General features: G+C 34.5%; 1 long non-coding RNA gene across 1 annotated transcript; it reads right to left on the reverse strand.

Moving 5' to 3' along the window:
* Positions 1-1577: 1577 nt before the first annotated feature.
* LOC107314981 lies at positions 1578-4851 on the reverse strand. The gene is made up of 4 exons (XR_001555699.2): positions 4807-4851; positions 3867-3976; positions 1804-1911; positions 1578-1711 (listed from the first exon to the last, which is right to left on the reverse strand). It is a non-coding gene; the product is annotated as an uncharacterized LOC107314981 (long non-coding RNA).
* Between the last annotated feature and the right edge of the window lie 17437 nt (positions 4852-22288).

The following is a 22288-nucleotide window of genomic DNA, read 5'->3' on the forward strand; positions in this document are numbered from 1 at the left end:
AGAAAAATAATTGATGTGCAACAGCTTTTACTTACCATCAGTAATCTAGGTATCAAAAACTCTTCCTAAACACAGTAAAGTACTGCTTTAACTACCATGTGGAAAGAAAAAACTCTGAATCTAGTAATTACTGAAACACTACTGTAATCAGCTATCATTTCTCCATTATCATGCTCTCCTGAGCAGGTGTCAGAGGTTAGCAAGAACTTAGCTTGTGTATTCAGTAAAGCTATTTTAAGATCAACATCACATTCTCTAAACAGATTTCTACAGATTTATGCAAATGTTTTGTAACATAATAAAATGAACTAGGCTCAATGTACAATGACAAGTACAGACAAAAAGAAAGTTCATGTTTTCCTTAGTTATCTTAAAGGGATAAAGACAAAAACATATATAACATTAACAAAGACTCTTACAAAACAATATTACAAGAAACTGCTAAGACACAAACACTTTTCATCAGCCATTTTCACTACGCAGCCACTGATGCTCTAATTATACGTACCCCAGAAATCAGCACTACTCACCTTTTCTGTATTAGTCTCTAAAACAGATAGCCTTGAAAGATAGGTTTCTATCCTGAACAGCATTAAATATGAACTCATGATCACCTGATATCTGTCTCTTGATTAGCTACACACTGGTATTAATTATCCACCTGCTTTCAATTACGTACCAGGAAATCCACACTATTAATGGCACAAGCTAATCATTCTTGCATATAAACAGTTCTTTTCCTCCCAGAGTGCATTTGATAGATAAAAATAGCTGAAATTGTCCTTTTGAGTGTATAGCAATTCAGCCATCAATATTAACAATGCAGATGTTTTAAACTCTATTTGTAAGTGCTATGAATTAACTGAAGCATTGTATCCTATTGCTAAAGTAAGCTGAAAGATATTTAAGTAGTAAATAAATTCGAAAATATTTTTCAGCTGATATGTTATCGTGTCCCAAAACTCTGGGCCCTGTCCCCCAGATATATGGATATCTTTATTCCATATGCTGCTTTGAACACATGCCTTTTAGTGACTGTAAGATCAGCTGCTATAACCAGCTGTGTGGTAGACCTTATATTCTACAGATGTGTAGGATGTTGCACATCTATGTACTATATTTTAGAATCTAAAAGTTAAATGTTACAGAAAGGTTTTAAAAATCATATGGAAGCCTAAGATGTCCTGAATAGTTCCTGAGTTCCGTGGCTCAGTTGTGATTTCACTTTGGATTCTTTTCCTTTCATACTTATTTCCCTTTGAAATACAGAAAAACAAAAAACCAAAACCATAAGAGCACAGGCAATTTGAAACAATAGAGAGAAAATAATGAAAATTATAAGTAGTATTGTGTCAGTGAGTATATCTTTCATACAAATAAGCTATATGGAAATGATAGCTATGGTGCACTTTGGAATAGAAATAATGAAGGAAATTTAAAAATATGCATTGTGCATTTGTATTTAAATGACACTCGTTTTTTTTTTGTTTGTTTGTTTTCAACAGAAAGTGAAAAGAGAATTAAAAAAAAATCTCAAATGAGCACATGATACAGCATGCAAAAAAAGGACTCTGAACTGTGGACAAAATATGATGTTTTTATTGTAATTCTGGTCAAAATGTAAATTGCAATCAGATAATACATTAAATAGTCCTGATTGCTGAGATTCCTGTGAAGTCATGCTAGGAATTTTCTCTCATCTGGAAAATATCTTCAGAGAAAAAAAATGTTATTCATTTTTGACATTCTAAGAATGTTTACATGACAGAGGAGAAGATGACATATAGCATGAAAGTATTATACCTGATGGTTCTTATATACAGGATGTAAGAAAGCCTGCTATAAGATCTAATTATCCAGAATTGCCTTTTCTGCCCTGAAGCAATCATTTTGATGACAGTCTTCTATGCACTGTAAAACAAAATGAGAAGCTTGTGCTATATAAACTGGCTTGGTGCTTCTCTTTTTCTTCCTCTGATATTGGTTTCCCCATCTCATTCGTTTTCCACACATTAATAGTAACAGTCACCTTGAGCTGGTGATGCAGAGTAATTTTCACAGAAACCTTGATCAGAAACCATAAATCAGCCCAATGTGCTTTCATGGTCTAATAACATTCTGTCTGCTCTTAGAGGCCCATATGTAAAACTGCACTGCAGAATATCCCTAGCCCTCTCTCTCTCTCTCTTTATTTTTTTTTTCCCCACCCACACACACTTCTATATGTATCTGTACATAAAATACCTTCAACACAATTAGATTAAGCTATGTTGTTAAAACTTGTAGCCATGAAAACATTCAACTATCAACAAGTATAAATGAAAACACACAAATACAAGCTTGAGAATTTCTCTGTAGGTATTTTCTGTGCTTGACTCTTGCTTCGTGTATAAGGTTATAGAAACAAAGCATTCTCACCCTGTTCTTCCAGGTGCAGTGCATCAACAGGCAGAGTGCAGTAAAGCTGAATGCTTTGTCTAGATTAGAAAATGTTAACCCACATAGCTGCATCAGCAAATCCACTGAACTTTGGGCTTTGTGAGGCTGAATCATATAAGGATTTTATTGTATCCTACATATTTTTTCATCCTTTGTTTGATACGGTGGAGCCTGATTTGAAGAAATGCTTAGGATTTCCAGCTTTGTGATGTATTATAGGAACTGACAAAAAATCAAATCTTAAGTGTTTCAAATCATAATTTCAATATCAATATGCATATTTGAGATTTCTGCTCTTGCAAAGATTATGTGAAATTAAATACACAAACATTTATGAATAAATTATTTATCTTTTACACAAGTTTGTGTGCCTGTTTACTTCTATTACTGACAATAATTTATTTTTTTACTCTTATGGCTAATATCCCACAGATTTTATCAAGTTCTCCTCCTACTCTGATAGTCGAGAAACACATGCACCTGATTGTTACAATCATTGGACTCCCAAATACCCATCATTTGCAACATCTTCCCCATTAGGGCCAACAGAAAAATCCCTAGTAGTCAATAGAAAATTCCAGCTTGTAAAAGGCAGATTCATCCTTTCAGGATCTAAGTATGTGAAAAGGAAACAGAGAATAAGATGGGTAGCTTATCATCTTTCTCTGATCCCATTCAAAATCTGAATGTAAATGAGTTTTTTTTTTTCTTTTTTTTTTTTTTTTTTTTTTTCAGAAGCTTTCTGAGAAGTATTCAGTTTGTGAACACAGAACAAGGAAAGAGCAATGGAGGCAAATAAATGAATTAAAGACACAATCCTTTCAGATTTGCTGATTCATGGCTGTGAATAACAGGTGATAGCACTAAAACAGACTTAAGCAGTCCAGACTTCCAGACTTGCTTTTTGGTCACTTTGAATGTTCATTTTATTTACAAAATAGCTGCATTTTCAGGAACATTTTTTTGTTGCAAAAACCACTAGGGTCCTGAGAAGCCTTGCTTGTATGCAAAATAGAATGTGAGTAGAATTAATTTGTCCTGCAGAACTAAGAAGGTATTTCATTCTTGTTAACTGGATACAAAGGCAATTAAACTTTAAAATCTTCTAATCTGGGGGACTGAAGTGTGCTTAGACTAGAAACCAGGCATATTCTGATAAAATGTCTGTAAGAATGGGCAGTATTTTCAGTAAGTAATCTGTAAGCATAGGGCATCTGTGAGCCTTGTAATGATGCAGGTTCAAAAATAATGTAAACATAATTTAATAAATGTGCTACCTAGTAGAAGAGGTTATGCAAAAGAGATGTTCTGAGGAAAATACATTATTAAAGCCTTTATCCCAAGGCAATATATTTTCTAGCCATTGCTCGAAACTGTTTTTCTGGGCCAAGAGAATTGTGAGAAAGTCTACTGAGAGCAACACTTACCAAGCTTTGGCACTTTCATTCTAGTAACAGTTTCCAGCGCCCCTGGATTTCTGCTGAAGGAGATGCCAGTCTACAATGTATAATTTTCACAAGGCTGACCAAAACTGAACCTGCCAAAAGCAGAAAGAATTAATAGACTTTATGTCATTCTAATTTTACCCAATTTTTGATAGTATTTATGAGGGAGAGGTTTTTAATTTTTCAGCATCACCGTAGTAGAACGTACTTTATGCCCTGACACATACTGACAAAGGAGTGTGTATGCGTGTGCATATGTTCATATTTGTATATACAACCTATGTGCACCTGTTGTATATGCAACTGAAGAAAACAATGGAAAATCCCAAATATTTGGGGTATTTTTTTGATATAAACAATGTTGAGTCTGCAGTATTTTCCTTTCTCCACAAAATCTAAACTGCCTTGTAGTGACTGCTGTTATGAGTTACCACAGTTTTTATTTTTGTTTTTATATTTAACCTGTAATTTGCAATACCCAGTGTTCTGCAGCTGTGGAAATTCTTTTGTTTTTAATGGCCTATACTTCACAGAAGATTTAACTTGTCAGTCACACATGGAGAGAAAAGAATTCTGAACAATACTAGTAAGAATTCAATTTATTAAAATATTTAGACTAAACATTCTCCTTTAAAAAAACAAAACAAACAAACAAAAAAACCAACAAACAAGTAAAAGCAAAAAGTTTCTTTTGATTATGTATAAATGAAGAACTTTTTTTTTTCCCCCTTATGATGTTTTGGTGTACTGTTACTAGCACAACACATCATCAGTAGGGTAAAACTAGCCTGTCTCACAACGGTTATTTGTTTTAGTATCTGGATAGATCAAATCATTAACCAGGTGTCACAACAAAGGTGTGATAATACAAGGACCAGTACAATAGAAAGGTGCTATAAAGAAAGAGAAGAAAATTGCTCACGTGTATCAGAAGACTCCAGATTTGCAGGAAAAAGCTTCCTTCCCACTGGCAGCCAGCCCTTAAATGAGGCCTCATGGAGATACAGCTAGGTTCCACCCCTTCTAGTCACACATGTGAATTGCCTTCACCTGTGCTCCCAGGTTTGACCAGGTCCTTTCCCTGGGCGCTCAATTAGCAGTTTAGGCTGTGACTGTGACAGTTCCCACACATTTGTTCGTACTTGAAAATAGCTGTTCAGACCTTTTTGTATATACTGTAAGAGACTGTGCAATTATTTCAAGTTTCACATTTGTTCTAATAATCACATATTCAGTAACCTTGTCTAAGCTTTAAAACTGCAATATACATTTAATTTGTGTGATATGTATCTATCTTCTCATGTATGTGGCCTACTGAATAGGTTTACTAGTCATCCTGAAAAGTTCTACTAATTTGATTTACATAAAATTTTTTGTTGTGTTTTGTATTCTGTCCACACCATCCTTCTGACTCTGTGGATTACAAGCTGAAGACATCAGAGAACTATCCATGGAGATAATTGTCCTGTGGTGAACAAGCAATCAAATTCACAATGCTTTCTGAGACTTGGATGTTGTTGGCCTTTCCTATTATTATGAAGTAGAGTTCATGAAATGCTGAGTTGTTTGCCCACTTAAATGAAATAGGAGCTAGGATTACAACTTTGTGATACAGGAACTAGCTGCTCAAAATGCCCCTTCACCTCTCCCACAGATGAATCCCAAATAATTCCCTTCATTGCTTTTCTATTAGTAAAACAAAAATCATACAACTAACTCTAAGTTCCACTTTCCTATGTATATTATAACATTATTTTATTTTGGTTTGTTACCCTAGTTTCATTAGCAGATTCCCTGGCTCCTAAACAGGGAGATAGAGTGGGGAAACAGATTCAAAGGAACTCGTGTTAATGCCTCATTGATGCTGACTTCTTCAAAACTCTCTGGAAGATTTTTCTTTGTAATTTCTTTAACTACTCTGGGTAAAAAGGACAAGTCCTGTGTTAAGTGACCTGCAAAATAAGATTTGCAAATGATGCTTAGCATCCTAGGAGCACAAAGACTGATTTGTTGTTTTTCTTCTAGATATTGCTTATTTCTAGGGATCCACAATTTTGGCACATAATCCTTCCCACAGTTTTTCTGTTTTCTAGTATTTTCACAATGACCAAAATCCCCTGTTGTATGGCTAAGGACTCATAAGAGAAACAAGAAAAAATTGGATGTTCTATTACAGAGCATTGCACATGGTATAGCATAAAATAACATGCTGAAGTTTTGAAAACAAATTTAAATTAAGAGATGGATTTGCAGAGTGATGATTTGAGTCTTGGGAGTTTTCCGCATTGCTGCATCTTCAAATTCTGTAGGTTCCAGAAAAGGTAGTCACTTCAGACTAAAATACATGAAGGATAAAAGTGTTGCAGTGATTATGCAATAATAATCACATCACAATGTGAACAGAGAGGGAAGAAAAAATCAGCAAATACTGGAAAGAACTTCTGAGGGAACAAGAGATGTGTGAGCTTGAAAGCCTGCAATGCCACCTGCTTTTGAATTTCTTCCTGAGAAATTGAAATAAACCTGAACTCTGCACCTTTTGAAGTTCACTCATTACTAATGAAGATGCAATTCATTTGTAAATGAGTAGTGCTTTGATTTCAGCAAACTGTAATAAAAAATTCTCAACAAACTTGAATCCATTCCAGTATTCTACATATTTATAATGGATTAAAACTGAATTTAAATTCCTCCTTCCCCCCCCCCCACGCTTCCCCCAGGAAGAATGGAGCTCACTAAATTCTATCTCAAATGACCACATTTAATTCTTTGAAGTGTCAATATTTGTCGGTGAGGTCTTGTCTATTTCCCACTGTGTAGGTCATACTCTAATTATTAATCTAGACACCTTTTCCCTTTTTATTTACCTGATTGTCTTCATAATGCCTTTATAAAACCACAGAAGGAAGAATTAAGTCTCACTTCGAAATTTTCATTTTTTTTCCACATCACAACATTCATATAAATGAACAGATACAAAATCACAAAATCTTATGAGGCACATAGAATGTATTTCAGTCACATTAGCAGTAGAAGAGCTTTCATTATGCTTATGCAGATTTACTACTTTATGAAGAAGGATGATCCTTTCCAAAAATGTTGAAATGGAAAAAACACCCACAAGACAAAACATCAGAATGGTCTTCTGCTTAAAAAACAACTGTTAAATGTTGTTTTTCAAGATCATTGTATGCTTAGAGAGATTTCAGAGTTCAGGTGATTTTCAGGTGTATATAAGTGTCCAGATCATTTGAACTCACTTAAAATTTTATTGTTATCTTCCTCTCATTTAATTACTAAACAAGATAGGAAGAATAAATGCTCTTCTCAGCTAATAGAAATGTAGAGAACTTGGCTGCTGCAAAGGGAAGGGAAATTGTTGTTTTTCTTGTTTTTCTTTTTTTCTTTTTTTTTTTTTTTCCCTTTAAATGTATACATAGATAACAACATCCATCGTGATTCTCATGTTCATGCACAAATTTAAATTAGAAATTTTTTTGATAGATGAGTTGTAGTAATTCAATTAATGACTCACACTCAAGCTAAGTTTATAATATTTATGCTCTTTGTATTGTCATTTTCTTCTAATATGTTTAATTTTCCTTACCCTACTCCTGAGGTGTATATGAAATCTTTGGTTATAAAATGCCTTTAGTTAAAGAATAACACAAAATTTTAGAATAGTTAAATTGGATATAATGACTTTTTTGACTACCTCTGGGAGGATTAATAGCTCTGTTTCTAAATGTGCCTTTCTCTATAATTTGATTCTGCCACTGAATGGGAGAGAATTCTGTTTAAGTACTGCTTTAACTGATAATGTGAAAGTAGAGAACAAGATCAGATGTACTTCCAAAGGAATTTCTCAAAGGCAGAGCAAACTGTATTTGCACATATCTTACACATTTCTTCTGGGCAGTGCTAAAATACACACTACTGAGCTCCATGATACATGCATACTACGTGATCTTCAGACTTTACAGTCTATTTGTTCCTACTTGTTATTATTTCACATACATATATATTCATAATCAGAAGTTGAGTAAATTGTTAACATCCCCCAAATCAGAAATAATTTAAAAAGTCAAAGTAAATGAAAAACGAGGGCCTAGCTCAAGTCTAGGCCTTTTAAATAATTTCTGGAGTGTAATTGCTATATAACTTTACTTAAAAGTAAGTCATTTTAACTCATATTAATAATTTACCAGTTGACCACCTTATATGTCCCTCATTTTCAGTTTCATATTACAGAGAGTACATAAAAAATAACTCAGTTTTTTAAATCTTTTTGTAGAATTTATTATATAAAATGTCAGACCTTGTTTAAAAGCTGCTTTCTTTGTTTAAAAGGCAACAGTTTACTCCTGTAGTAAGAAAATGTAGTTGCAAAAGCTACTAATTTTTGTATACATTTATATATTGTACATTTAATAATTGCATTTTTGTTTCTGCTTACAAGTTGTGCTGTTTATCAAGCCCTGATTCAGAGAAGTTGGTAATGTTACTCCAGAAGTGAGTCCTTCCATTTATTTCCATGAGAACTACAACAGATGCAAAGAGGAAAATAACACCATTTGATGGAGCAAACTTTCAGCTCCATTCTAACCACCTACTGATCAACGTGGATGAGCTAATTGAGATGTTCTTCATATCATGGCATGATAGTTGTACATGGCTGTCTGGAACGTGGCTTGCCTTTCACATTGCTGTTACCGCTGCTGAAATGCACCACCCACCACCCCACTGAGCTCACATCCACTGTTTGGTCTCCATAAATATGCAACAAGCATCTATGGATGTCAGTGGGTGTTGTTTTATCTCACAGAGAACTCAATGACGCCCCTTTACTACACATGCACTTTCATGTCAGACACTATTTTGTCAGACTGGTGCCCTTTTTGCAATCTGTTGCATGACAACAAAGTGTAACAGAATATTGGTGGAAATGTTCAGCCTCTACTGCCACACCACTTCTAATATTGCGGAACAAAAAAGTAAAATGGGATGCATCCTCTCAAAATGAGCAAGGATGCTCTGAGTCCTGGAGCAGAGGCTGCTTTTCAAGCAGATGCACACTGGTCTCTCCTGACAGGATTACTATTGGTGTAGACAAAATGTAAAGAAGCAGAGTGAGTGGAGCAAGCACTTGCTAGCCAAGGGATCTTCTTAACAAGAGAGGCATGGAGTTTTGACCACATTACTGATGTTTCTGACAGTTGTTATGGCAACTGCAAAAAGAATCTGCTTTCTGCCTCATTTAGAAAATAAAAATGATTGAAACAGGAGCATGCAAGAGAAGTTAAGAGAGCCTAAACCACAGCTTCCACCGAAAAAAACACATCAGTCACATTTTGGCACTGCTCTCTACTGTATTGCGAAGAGCAAAAAGAAACCTTTTTGGCAGAGCTATCAACAAATTAACTCTGCATTCACAATGTCAGGAAGTCATTTGATGACCTGTTGCTGCCATAGTCACTAGTTGTAAACAGAAAAGACTGTGTCTTTGTCAATTCAGATAAGCATTCTTAAGACATGGCTGTCATATAATCTAGTAAGTATGGGATCTACAAGCTCATTGCTCCAGGGCAACTGCAGTAATATGCTGCTAAGAGCTGCTCTGGCACAGAAGGGGAGGTAATGGAGTCACCATCCCTGGCAGCATTCAAGAGGCATCTGGATGAGGAGCTACAAGATATGGTTTAGCAGCTTGTGGTAGCAATGGTAATGGGAGGATGAATGGACTAGGTAATCTTGTAGGTCCTTTCCAACCTTGTGATTCTATGATTCTAGAAATATTTAAAAAAAAAAAAAAAAAAAAAAAAGTGATATTTGTCAAGTCTTCAAACCAGTCCTCTCCCCTGCCATCCACTACTCTGCAAGTGGAAGAGTGCAAATTCCCATCAGCAGCAGCTGCACTGGTTTCAGCTGTGGTTCTGGTGGGGCAATGGGAGTGGTTAGGGACATAACCTGGCTATGTATTGACAGCATAGTGGCATAAAAGGTAAACAATGACTGGAAAAAACATCTGCTGGACTGGGAACTAGACCTCTGGCATTGGAGCTCGGCCTGGGATCCAGGGGCAAGTCTGACAGGTGCAGAAGGCATCCTAAGAACCACAGGCATAAAAAAAAGCAGGAAACAGAGGAACAGCTTGCCATCTGAGAAAGTGGGAATTGCTTTGAGAAAAAACAAAAAAATAAACAAACAGCTTCATGTATTGGCTGCCTCAGAAGGCAGACAGAAAAGAAAAAAATTAAAAAAAAAAAAAAAAAAGCAAGAAAATAAAAGCATTAGTTACCTGCAAGAGTGGTGTCCTATGCCCTCAAAATGAAACCTATCTCTGTTTTTACTGTGCAGCATGAACAGTTCTTTTCTTCATAAATCAAAACCAATCATTTGTTGGAATATCTACCTGACTCCCGGCTCCATCATATTGATCTTCTTTGAACTGGGACTTTTTGTTATTTCTTTGGTCCCACTCACAAGCCATCTTGAGGTTGATTGGACACTTTCATGTGTCTGGGGTCTGTTTGATGCACTTCACACCAACAATTTTTTTGTAATATATACATAAATCATACATACTGTACTTACAATCATGACAAGTATTACCTGTCATAAATATAGTCATTGTTATAGCAACAATGCATTTGTAATAGATAATAATATATTCACTGCCATAGCTTTGATAGAATATATAGCCTTTGATACAATCTATACCTATTAAAGGTAGAATCTATAATACTGTTCTATATTTGCTGTTATATCACTGATTTTACCACATCCAATTGCCCTCCTACTACGAGTAATTGTTGATCTTATTAGTTAGTACTATTCCCTTAGCATCTACTACATGAATGTACTTGTTCCCGGTAATATCTTTACTAGCTTGTTATCTACATTCATGCTCACTTTCTTATTCATAGTGTGATTGCTTGTAGTGATTTGTGGTAGCCAGTAGTAAATATAAGTTTTAGAAAATTGAGTCTCCATGTCCTTGTGTATGACAGAATCCTGCAAACCACCCACCAGCAGAGTAACCGTTTAGGTCATGAGCTGAGGTAAGGGGCTCTTGGCACTGAGATAATTGTGGCACACCTTCAGCAGTACACCCCAATAGATGCAAGGAAATTTTTTTCTTTCAAAAGTAACAAGTACCATGGGGTTAAGATTTCACTGTTCGAAAGCCTATACAGATAGGACATCGTTTTGTAATTACCATTAACACATGATATACCTTTCACAGTTTTAATGAAGCAGAATTAGAGCTTTCATTCTGGTATTAAAATTAATGTTTAGGCTCTAAAATTTATTGAAGCTTAGAGATCTATGACACCTAAAGAAGGTAAAGGCAACTATCAGTCAAGACTCAATTTAACTGAAAAAGGCAACAAAACATTTAGAACTCCATATCATGCTCTTTAACGCATTCATATATCAAGATGAATTCCATATGATATTATCATATGAAGTTACATAGTTTAGTAGATCAGAAATATAATGTAAGAGTAGAGAGGAATATTAAGAACAAAGCACTAATCTGTTTTTTCTGTTAGTATGAGTTAAACCACTGACACTCCTGAAGAGTCTGATTCCTTCCAGGAAAGCCTCTCCTCTCATGTGCACTATTATTTCTATAATTGTCACCCCTCACCTCTCCCAGATGGCTACCTTTGCTTCACACGCACTCAGATGGCATTTTGTAAGACCACCCCTCTGCTGCCATCTCTTACCTGTTACACAGCAACAAATGTTACAGAATACTGGTGGGTAGGTTCAACTTTTACTGCCACACCACCAACTTTCACCTTTGATGTCAAAGGTCAACAGTTAGCTTTTTAGCTTGAAATTAGCTAATTAGTTAGCTTTATACCTTGAAATTAAAACTAAAACTGCCTCAAAGAGATGAAAAAAATAATTTTGCTAGCTAGGCCAATTTTGTTTTCCTTGTTATGCCTGAAATCAAAAGAATAAACCTGTCCAAAGCTAAGCTTCAACCAGCACAACTACTTTTTGTTCAGTAATACAAAGAAATCTATCTAGTATTTGGCATTAACCTAAGTGTTTGCTGTTGTTATTGTTTTCTTTATCTACTTAGTAAAAGTTAAGCTTAAAATACACTCACTGGGACTAATGATTATCTAGTGTTTTCTGAAGATCTTTCTCAGCATTACAGTATAGAACTGTGAAAATATTCAGTTCAGAGTGAATAAATGTGTCTACTCATTCTAAGAAATGGCAATCCTTGTAGAAATAATTACTGTGTAATTATTTCTAATTCTAATAGGTGTGGTAAAATAATGTAACATTCACGGGCTTACTTTAAAGCAACATGTCAGTCAGTATAAACATGGGAATTCAAACCTGATTCAAGGCCAAGGAGCTATTCACAAGTAGCTAATAATTAGAACCTATTTGCAGTGAGAGCCATGATTTGTTCTCTTTCATATTCTGTACATATTCTATCCAAAAAGGTAGCTCTGAGTACTTTGCAAAATCAAATAAAGTGATACATACTGTCTCTTTCTCAAACATTTGTTATGTATACTGTTTGTTTGAGCAGTTTATTAAAATTATTTATAAGTGGTTGTTGTTTCTGCTACTCAAGATGCTTTGAATTTATCTTTTTTAATCTTAACCTAAAATGTCTGAAGATGTACTTGTGTATATGCACATATACACACAAACACAAAAATTTCGCCCTTCAATGATAAAAAAAAAATGAAGAAAATATTAAAAAAAAAATGTGAAAAGTGTTGTTAGGGAAAAAAACACAGTAAAAATAAAAGCAATATTGAGAAATATATCTTTCACACACATTCACTTTACTCTTTCTCTGGTTTATACTAATGAACAGTTACAGAGAATAAAAGCCTGAATTTTAATGCATTCACCAAAGCTCCCTAGGAAGCACAAAATTGTAAATCCATCTGATCACAAATATGTTGAACTTTAAATGTTCAAGAGCACATCCAATACCTATGAAAATTGCCCATTTATAGGAAATGCATTTAAATTGCCTTTGTCCAGACTGTGCAAATGGTAGCTGAGGAAGTATAATTATGTTAAAACGATTCAAGAAGGGTGACAGTCTTTCACGAAGCCTAATCAGTACTGTGGTTGTATCTATGGGTGTAGAATGGTCATGAGCAATCTACCAAACTGCAGACCTCAATTATCATCATTTCTGACTTGTTACTGAAGTACATGCAGTATTGCTGGGTCAAAGCTTATGTAGTCTGGATTCATGTGTAAGTAACCATCTCTGAGGACATTCAAATACCAGACATCTATGTTGTCTTTTCAACCTTCTTTTATACAATTCTCCATTTTAGCATTTTAGCAAAACAAATGATCTCGCCACAAGATGATCTGATCCAACATCCTTCACTATTTGCAAGTTTGACTGCTAGTTTATGACCCTCCACACTTTTTTTTTTTTTTTGTGTGTGTGTGTGTGTGTGTGTGTGTGTGCGTGATCTGCAGTGTTAGGTCAAAAGAAATATTCAGTTATTCAGTTGTCTTAGAGGTCTGTGTTTACTTTCTGAACTTTTCGGGGGAGCAAATCTATTTTAGAAGAATAACTTATTTTCAACAGTTTTGTAAAATTACAGCCCAGCATAGTACTATTAGATATTGAAAATATGTATTATACAAAGAACATTATTCAGTTTTTCCATCTGTAATTGATCTTTTCCCATATCTTTAATGTTTTTCTATCCCAATGTACATTTAATATAGTTGCTTGACAAGTTAGGTGAAGCTTTGCTGATAACTTTTATGTCCATAGGATGCAATTTCAAAATGATATTATCCCTTTTCAAAATGAATTTTGGCCAAAAAGACATCCCACAAAATTTCTTTGAATTTACTATTTGAATTAATGAATACTGTTCCAACACACTTCCTCACTACATCCCTCCTGTTTTTCTTTGCTTTTCACCACCATTTCTAGGAGTGTTAACCACATACACAGCCACCAATCTTCCTTATTTTCATATTTCTTCATCACAGTATTCATTTTCACATCCTACACTGTAAATTCAAATTTCCCATTTTTTTCAGCCATGTTATTGATATTTTATGGTACAAGTATTTACAACAGTTCTCATGTAGATTAGTGAGAATTGCCTTTTTGACTACTGTTCTGATCAACACTTCTTCTGTTCTTAGTATTCCTCCTTCTTATTTTCTCATAGTTTTTAGCAGTTGGTATAAATATATTTATGTTACTTCTCTCTGTGTATTTTATCAAAGAGGAATAATTATTTTCAATAGGAATTATTTCAATCTGCTTCCCAGTTCATTCTTTTCCCTTACAGTTCATTCTTCTCAGCTGCCCTATCCTCTGTTTCAAAGAGGTAGAATGCGAACTGTTCTCTGTTACTTCTTTGTCTCAAAAGCTACGCATGTAATTTAAACAACATCTGTCTTTGATGAAGCTGTCAGTTTCATTACCTTATTACCTTCTTGCCTAAAGGATCAGGACAATACCACTGAAAATCATCTAAGCCATGATTTTGCTGAGGTGTTCAGTAATGCTTCACTCCGCTCTCTAGGGAACTGCCAAGTCAAATGCCACGTGTTGTGATTTGAAGAAAGATTAGTGGACTTTTTCTTTCTGTGCTATGAATCCCTTTCCATCTAAGTTCAGTAGCACATATCTTTGCTTCTTTTATGTGGAACAATCTCATTCCTCGAATCATTAGAAGTTAAAGAAATCTGAAATCATTAAAGCATGGTTAAAGAACTCATAAGCAGATTCAAAATCAAACACTCTATGTGTTCTTCATCCTATGGGGATGTTTTGAATTCTCAGTGATTTGTTGATCGTGTTACAGCAGTGTCTTTCTCATTTGCCAAAGAGTTTTTAGTCATTTCTTATGTTTAGTTGGAATGGAGTTAACTTCCCTTCACAGAAGTCTGTTCAGCACTGTGTTTTGGACCTGCAAAGTATTTCTTTCCCTTCTCTATTTAGACCTTCTGCACAATTCCTCCTTTTGAAAATCGATCTTTTTCCTCTTTGCTTAAGCATATAGCAAGATTCTGGAAAAAAACTTCTGTTTTCTGACTGTTATCTTGGACTACACCAAGGCATGCAGAAGAACAGACTAAATCTTCATTCTCTCTCTTTGTGCTTTCAGTGTGAGGGAATGGCTGAAGAGCCACAGACAGCTCTGATAAATCCACTGATTTGGACCATGGACTGGTGATACATGTATAAAGACACTCTATGGCTGTACAGAAGTCACAAAAAACTGGATGCACAACACATATATTGTGCTTTTGAATGCGAGTCTTTGATCAACAGAGAACTGAAGGTCTGATACTTCTCACAGCACTGTGTGGGATTAAAGAAAGACAAACTCTGGTATCTTAATTGAAAATAATTTTCTATTTCACTTGACTTTTTTCCTCAATGTTAAAAAAAATGGATACCCTAAACAAAAATATCAAAATCGTTTGATGAGCTGTTCTTATGGCCAAATATATAAATAAAATCAACACATAAAAATAATATCTGTGAGTATACAGCCCAAGGTTTTATGCTGCATACATCAGTATGTTGCATAATGACATTTCACAGAACAGAAATATCAATGTTTTGGTTTTTAAATGGAACAAAAAACTTATTCTATATTTAATGCATTAAATTATATTTAATTCAAATGTGGTTAGAATATCAATAATCATTTTTTCAAAGAAGATTTGAGCATATTAAACTAATCAAATTCCATGTACAGCAGCTTAATGCACTGTACCTGGGAGAACAGAAATGGACAGTTGGGAGATTTAATTGTTAGTTCCAAAATTTCAGAGAAGATGAAATAACATTGGGGTATGAGGGAGGTAAGATACAGACATGCTTGCATTCTGGCTTTGCTTGGATTGTTATATTTTAATCTATGTCTCTGATCTGAACACTTTCTGAATGAAATGGTTTCAAGATTTTTGAATGCACTTGAGACAGGACCATAAGGGCCAGACTTCAGACTATAAATCGTCCTGCTTTTCTTTTTATTTATCTTTTTTATTATGGTACTGTCTTAACTGCACTTCAAAATCTTGTGTGCAACATGTCACACAAATACTAAGACACAGTAAAATTAACAAGCTGATAAAGTTTAACAGGTTTCATAGGTCTCCAATAACAGATGAAGGAAGAGAAACATAGCACCTTGCTCTATTTTCAATAAAAAAATACTGAGAATCCATCTTGAGACTGACAGCAAATATTGCTTAACAACCCAGAAAAAAACAAAAACAAAACAAAAAAACCCACCACCATTCCTTTCTTGTTCATATGATTTATAACCATTTACTTATTTTACTATAATTGAGGAAACAAACAAACAAACTTACTTTGAAATATCCCTATAGACAAAAATTAATGAAGTTGAATATATACTTCATGTATGTTGTTATGAAGGAACTGGTTCCTCACAGGGAAGAAGAAATTCTGATATTTCTGGAATAGTTGGGGGATTCAAAAAAATTAAACTAAAAATATTCCAAGCTGATACAGATTTTTTTATTTTTTATTTATTTATTTTATTATTTCTCTTATAAAAACACTTTAGTTGTAAGGAAAGATAAATGAATTCCATAAGTATTTGTTTCTTTGTTATTGCATCTTCAACAGTCCATACTGGAAAACGCATTATTGTCCTCATGGACTAACCGTACAACAGGGTACTGCTACCAGCAAATTCTATGTGTTTATTAAACATTCTCTTATTAAAATGTAAATATTATGCATTTTACTGCTGGCACAAGGATTCATTGTGATCTATGACTGACCTTTCATTGGTACCATGAATGATGTATTAATCATCCTCATGATACACATCTTCTTGATGTAACACACATATGAATGACTACAGTCCTTGTTATAGTGCCAAGTCCTAGAAGCTATTGAACTGTTACACTTCATCCAGAATAATGTATGATTGAGGAAATTGAGTTGCAGGAAATATTTGTATGCACCTCAGCCTACTAGAGAAGTAACTATCCCTTCCTATAGTACAGCTCTGAAAGGTATGAAAGGTACAAGGGTGCTAGATAATTCTCAAGATTAGAGTGCTTCCTTTTTTTTTTCTATTAAAACTGTAGCCCCTTTATTAAAGGACTTGGCAGACACCGCTATATTTCAATGCTATTCTAATAACTCTAGTACCCCAGCTCTTGAATGCAATCAGGCAGCAGACACAGGCTCTCTGAATATTGTGCTGCTGGTGAAGACTGCAGGTATCTTAACACACCAATTACTTTTCAACTGGATTATGTTTTCATTGTCTTTGAAATCCTTTTACTCTGTTGATATAAGTTCCTCACTAATTTGATATACTTGTCACCATAATTAGTGTAAATAATAATAATTAAGGTACTCCTTCCTTCCCCCCCATCCTCCCTTATTTTTTTGTTGGGGTGGGGAGTTGAAGTCACAGATCATACAGAAAGAGCAAGCAAAATGGAATCTTTACCCCCTGGACCACATCATGTCACCAGTTATTACAGGCTGAAGAGAAATGCATAGACAATCTCTTTGTGATTCATTTTAATACTGTCAGTTCACCAAAGAGACTGATAACACCTGGAGGTGTTCAAGGTAGGATAGGACCCAGTGCAACCTGGTCTAGTAAATGGGGAGGTTGGTGGCCCTGCCTGGCAGAGGCATTGGAGATTCATGATCCTTGAGGTTCCTTCCAACCCAGGCTATTCTGCGATTACAAAGTCTTAGCTGCAGCTAAGGAAAGGAAAATGTTCTTTGAATTAATTATCTGAAGCACTTGCTGAAACAGTTTTAACTTATTATTACAGTGTAGTTTTATTTTTACTTCTCAAGTTTTTGTTAAATAGCATAGCTGGCAATTGCTCAGGATGAAAAGTGTACCTTAACAAATACTACTGAGACATAGAAAAGGCTCTAAACTAATATCTTCTTAGAAATATTCCTGAACAGCTAGTTATCTTTAAATCTGTTTTTATAAAATTTCAGGAAATCATTTAAAATTTGAAGGCTGAAAAACAACACAGTGAATCTCAGAATACATTTATCTTTTGGTCACACATATTCCACCTTTTATCTTTGAATCTGAATTTCAGTAATATGAACCAACAAAACACTCCTAAGTGAGAAAATAGTTAAGTTCCACATTTTCCACTACAAGAAAGTTTAGTTATAACTTGAATTCACTGGTATTTAAATGAAAGGTTGTCATTTTATGTCAGCAAGGTCAGTCTAAATTCAGTACATAAATTCCAGAGGAGAATTTCACCATGAAATGCCAATCAGAACTGTTAAATGATCATACAGAATACTTAGAACAATAAATTTATGAGCAATAGAAAGAATTAGATTTGTTTGCCAAGAATATTCGCCCAGTAGCAATTGCTAAAATTCAAAACTAACAGGAGATTGACATGTCTATAAGGTAGCATAAAAAAAAAATAGTGGCTTAAGTAAATAAAGTTAAACAAAATTGTTTGCATGCATCCTCAAACAGCAGAAAAATTTTTCAGTTTCAGGTAAAATGCTCTCAGTTTATGGCAGAAGGAAGGTTCAGGCTCCACTTATAAGCAAGCTTATGTAACCAGAGTATTTTAATCCTAGTTGAAATAATGTGATTTCATACTGAGATAGTCTACTAATTAACATAACAATAGGAACATAATAGAAGTATACTGAATGACTAAAACTACTCAAACAATTTATATGATAAAGCTTTTTTTATTTATTACTTTAAATGTTTTCTAAGACTTTCTTCTTGCTTGCAAACATTTTTCCTCTTTAAATATTTAGTCTGCAATAATGCAGTTTTTATTTAAGGCAAGATATAAAAGAAATTCTGCAACAGTGTGCAAGTGACAAAAAACCAGTTAACTAACCTAACAGCTGGCAGAATGAGCAGCAAGTTAGTATTCCAGCGATTCTTAGAGATGTTGAGAAGAGTCATATCTTTAAGGGCATATATTTTTCTTTCTGTCATCCTTTTGTGAAATCTTCTGAGAAGCAGTTCCATGAGGTGCTTCCTCTTGTGAAAATGAAAGCTGTTATGTTTCATATGAAACATGAATATAAATGAAGTACAACAGAAAACTTACAATAAATTTTTGTGCATAACCTTTTAAAGCAAGTGCTGATGCTGCTTGAATATGTGCTTAGAATAACTGATAAGGCATGCAAAATTATACATTTTTTCTTGCAGTGTCTGGCAAAAAGAAAGTATAATTCCTAAAAAAAAAAAAAAAAATCACAGGAAAAACGATTCCAGTTTCAAAGATACCATGTCAAAATTCTCACTCATTCTGTGTGTAATGTGGGGATGGCTTAAATGTCTGTATTTCAAATGCTGGAAGAGACTCTGCTTGTGCGCTATATTTGTAGAAAGGCAGAAAATGCAGCTAGAAGTAGAGAATATGGACTTTTCTTAAAGCCACTTAGCATTTCAAATTGTTAACTAAAAGAAGACGTTGCGTATATTGTGAGAAATTAGTAAAGCTAAAATTACAATACTATTATAAATAGTAAATACACTAACATCCTGGTAGTAGATTCAGAGCAAGGGAGATCTTAGAAATGCTTAGGAAGGTACTGCCTTTGTTTAGGAAGTACATAAATGGGAGTCAAATCTCACCAGAGAGAGTAGGTATGGACAGGAAAAAGTGTGGGACTATATGATGAGTGCCAAATTTTCTCATGCACTTGTAGTACTAGTTGCAGATCTTTATAGCTCAGCAACCTTATCAGTATAATAAGTAGATCTCAAGTCCTAAGGCTGTAAGGAGCAAGAACGATTATAATGGTTAATAGCTCTGGGGGTTGTTTTTTTGGACAAAAATTATCAAGTAATGACAGAAAAGTTTAGTTGAGGTACTGGAGCTTTTCTAAAATCAATTATATTAAACTTGTGATTGGTTGGTATCCTGATTTTTGTAGAAAATCTAAAAACTGCTAAAAGGCTATATTTACAAGCACAGCATACATCGCTTGTGAAAATACATGACTAATAGGAGTGACTGTTGAAAAAATGTTTTGTAGCACAGAATTTGCTCTATCAAACAGTTATAGAGAAATAAATAGCAGGCACTACTTACAGAGAAACCTACACATTATGAAGTTACCTATATTATTTTGATAGCAGCCAACTTATAATCAGAATCTACTTATAAAAGCTGTTTCAGGTCTTATATTTCTGTTGTTCTCATAGAAGGCTGAGGAATCACTGAAATCATTTATGAAGGCCATCTTCACTCAAATGGCTGATTCAAATGTATGTCTGTATTGGGTGCACATAAATTGGAGTAATTTAAAATTACTAATGGAGTAATTAAAAATGCAAAAAACAGTGGCTATGACCTGGATTTTCTCCCAGCAGCCTTACATTCAGATATAAAGCTTTCAAATCAAATATTTGAGAAATAAATATTTTAAATCTTGATATTCTTTCTCTACAAATCATACTTATCATGTTTCTGTTATCTAAACTGAAAATCTCCCAGATGGACTCACATTCTCACACCACTAGATCAATTTTATAAGGAAAAAATTTGGATTTACTCCACACACAGAATTTTTGTAGATAGCTCATGGTGAGGTAGGTAGCCCTAGCATCTTTTAAGTCTCTTCACTGTAATCAACTCCATACATATTAGAGCTTTGAAGCACCTCTTTCTTACTAAATGCAAGACAATATTCATCATAGCCATAAAGGGACTACATGATTATTCAGTTTTTATAGCAGAGCATTTTTCCTTCTGTGAAGGAGTTAAAACCTGATGGTCTCCGAATACTCATAATATTCCTGCTAGTAAAGTTATAACAAGCAAACAAAAACAAACCCTAATCTTCAGGAGCATTCAGTTGCTTCACATTATCAGAAAAGACAATTCACTATGAACAAATAGATAAGTCCTTTGAAAAAAAAACAAAAACACTCTAAACGTTATAACTTGTCCAAAAATCTTCATTAAAATATCTCATAAAGCAAGTTTTTCTAGTTTGCATCAGAAAGTCACTACACTGCTTATGAGGTTCCAAAACTTTCATGAAATTTAATATTCTTTCACTGTTTATAATAAAAACATTTGTGAAGCGAACACAATAATTTTACTAAATTACCATTTTGAAAACTTGTCATAACTTTACTCATGCTGAGATTGTCAACCCTTTAATACTAACCAAACCATTGCTTACAACTGCCTCTTCAAGTGACTACATGGCTTCTGCCATGAACATATTTTTCCTTCACAATTCACATATAAGAGAAGTATTAACATTTCATTTTAACAGAAAACGAACACAGAGAGAAGTTATACTAGAGAACTGAACCCTTTTATCAGATGGCAGTGGTATAGTGAAAAACATTCTTCACATGTAGTTAACAACCAGAGTGACAGCTCTCTAGTTATTCATAATTGATATTGATATTGTGAAGTTGTTTAATCTTATTCCTTCATGAACAATGTTAGTCTAAGCTATCCATGCGTAGCTATATAGTACAGCCCTCAATTTGCACTGACCTGTAAGGATCAAAAGCATACTGCTGCCAATGGTCCTTTTTTTCTGCAATGTTACAGTAAAATCAACAAAAATAGAGTGGAGTGGTTAGAAAGGGATAGTCAGAAATAAATTAAATAATACTCACCTGCACAGAGTCACAGGGAGAACTCCAAGAAGAGCAGTCTCCAGAAAGAGCTCCTTCACTGATGACAGTCAGCCCTTAAATGTCAGCCCACCCCCCTCAGCCCACCCCCCGTTTCTGGTCACACTGGTGAATTGCCTTCACCTGTGCTCCTACAGTTGACTCACTGCTCACCTCAGGTGGTCAATCAGCAGTTCAGGTTGTGATTCAGCAGTTCCCATACAGTTGCCTAAATGTTTATACAGTATTATTATTATTATTTTTCTATTTAACAGACATGTTGAGCATGCATTTCAGTCAACACACATGCACATTTTAATATGAATTCACATAACCATTATGTACAAAGGTGGACTTTGGTTCTAATATGTTGTATTGGGTGTAAATGGCAAGGGTTAAGTGGGGGAGCTGCAGGGTTGGCTTCTGCAGCAGGAAGTCAGAGTGCAATCATGTCTAGTGAGTGGTTTCCCTAATTTTATTTTGAACCACAAATTGTCTCACTATTTTCTTTGCCATCCTGTTGGGCAGCGAGTAATAGGATGTAGGGACGCTTGACTGCAGGGATACTTGGCTGCTAATCAGGGCCATCTCACCACATGTGTAGAAGCAAAAGTCATTCACAGTGTTAACCAGGATATATATTTATATTTTTTGCCATAGTGGCTAGGTAGCCAATCTTTAATCAATATTGTTTCTGTGTAAATGCAGTGTGCTTTTACATGTATTTTTCAGAAATATACATTTAAAAAAAAAATAAAT

Source organism: Coturnix japonica, chromosome 5, assembly GCF_001577835.2.
Source record: "Coturnix japonica isolate 7356 chromosome 5, Coturnix japonica 2.1, whole genome shotgun sequence".
NCBI classification, from domain to species: Eukaryota; Metazoa; Chordata; class Aves; order Galliformes; family Phasianidae; genus Coturnix; species Coturnix japonica.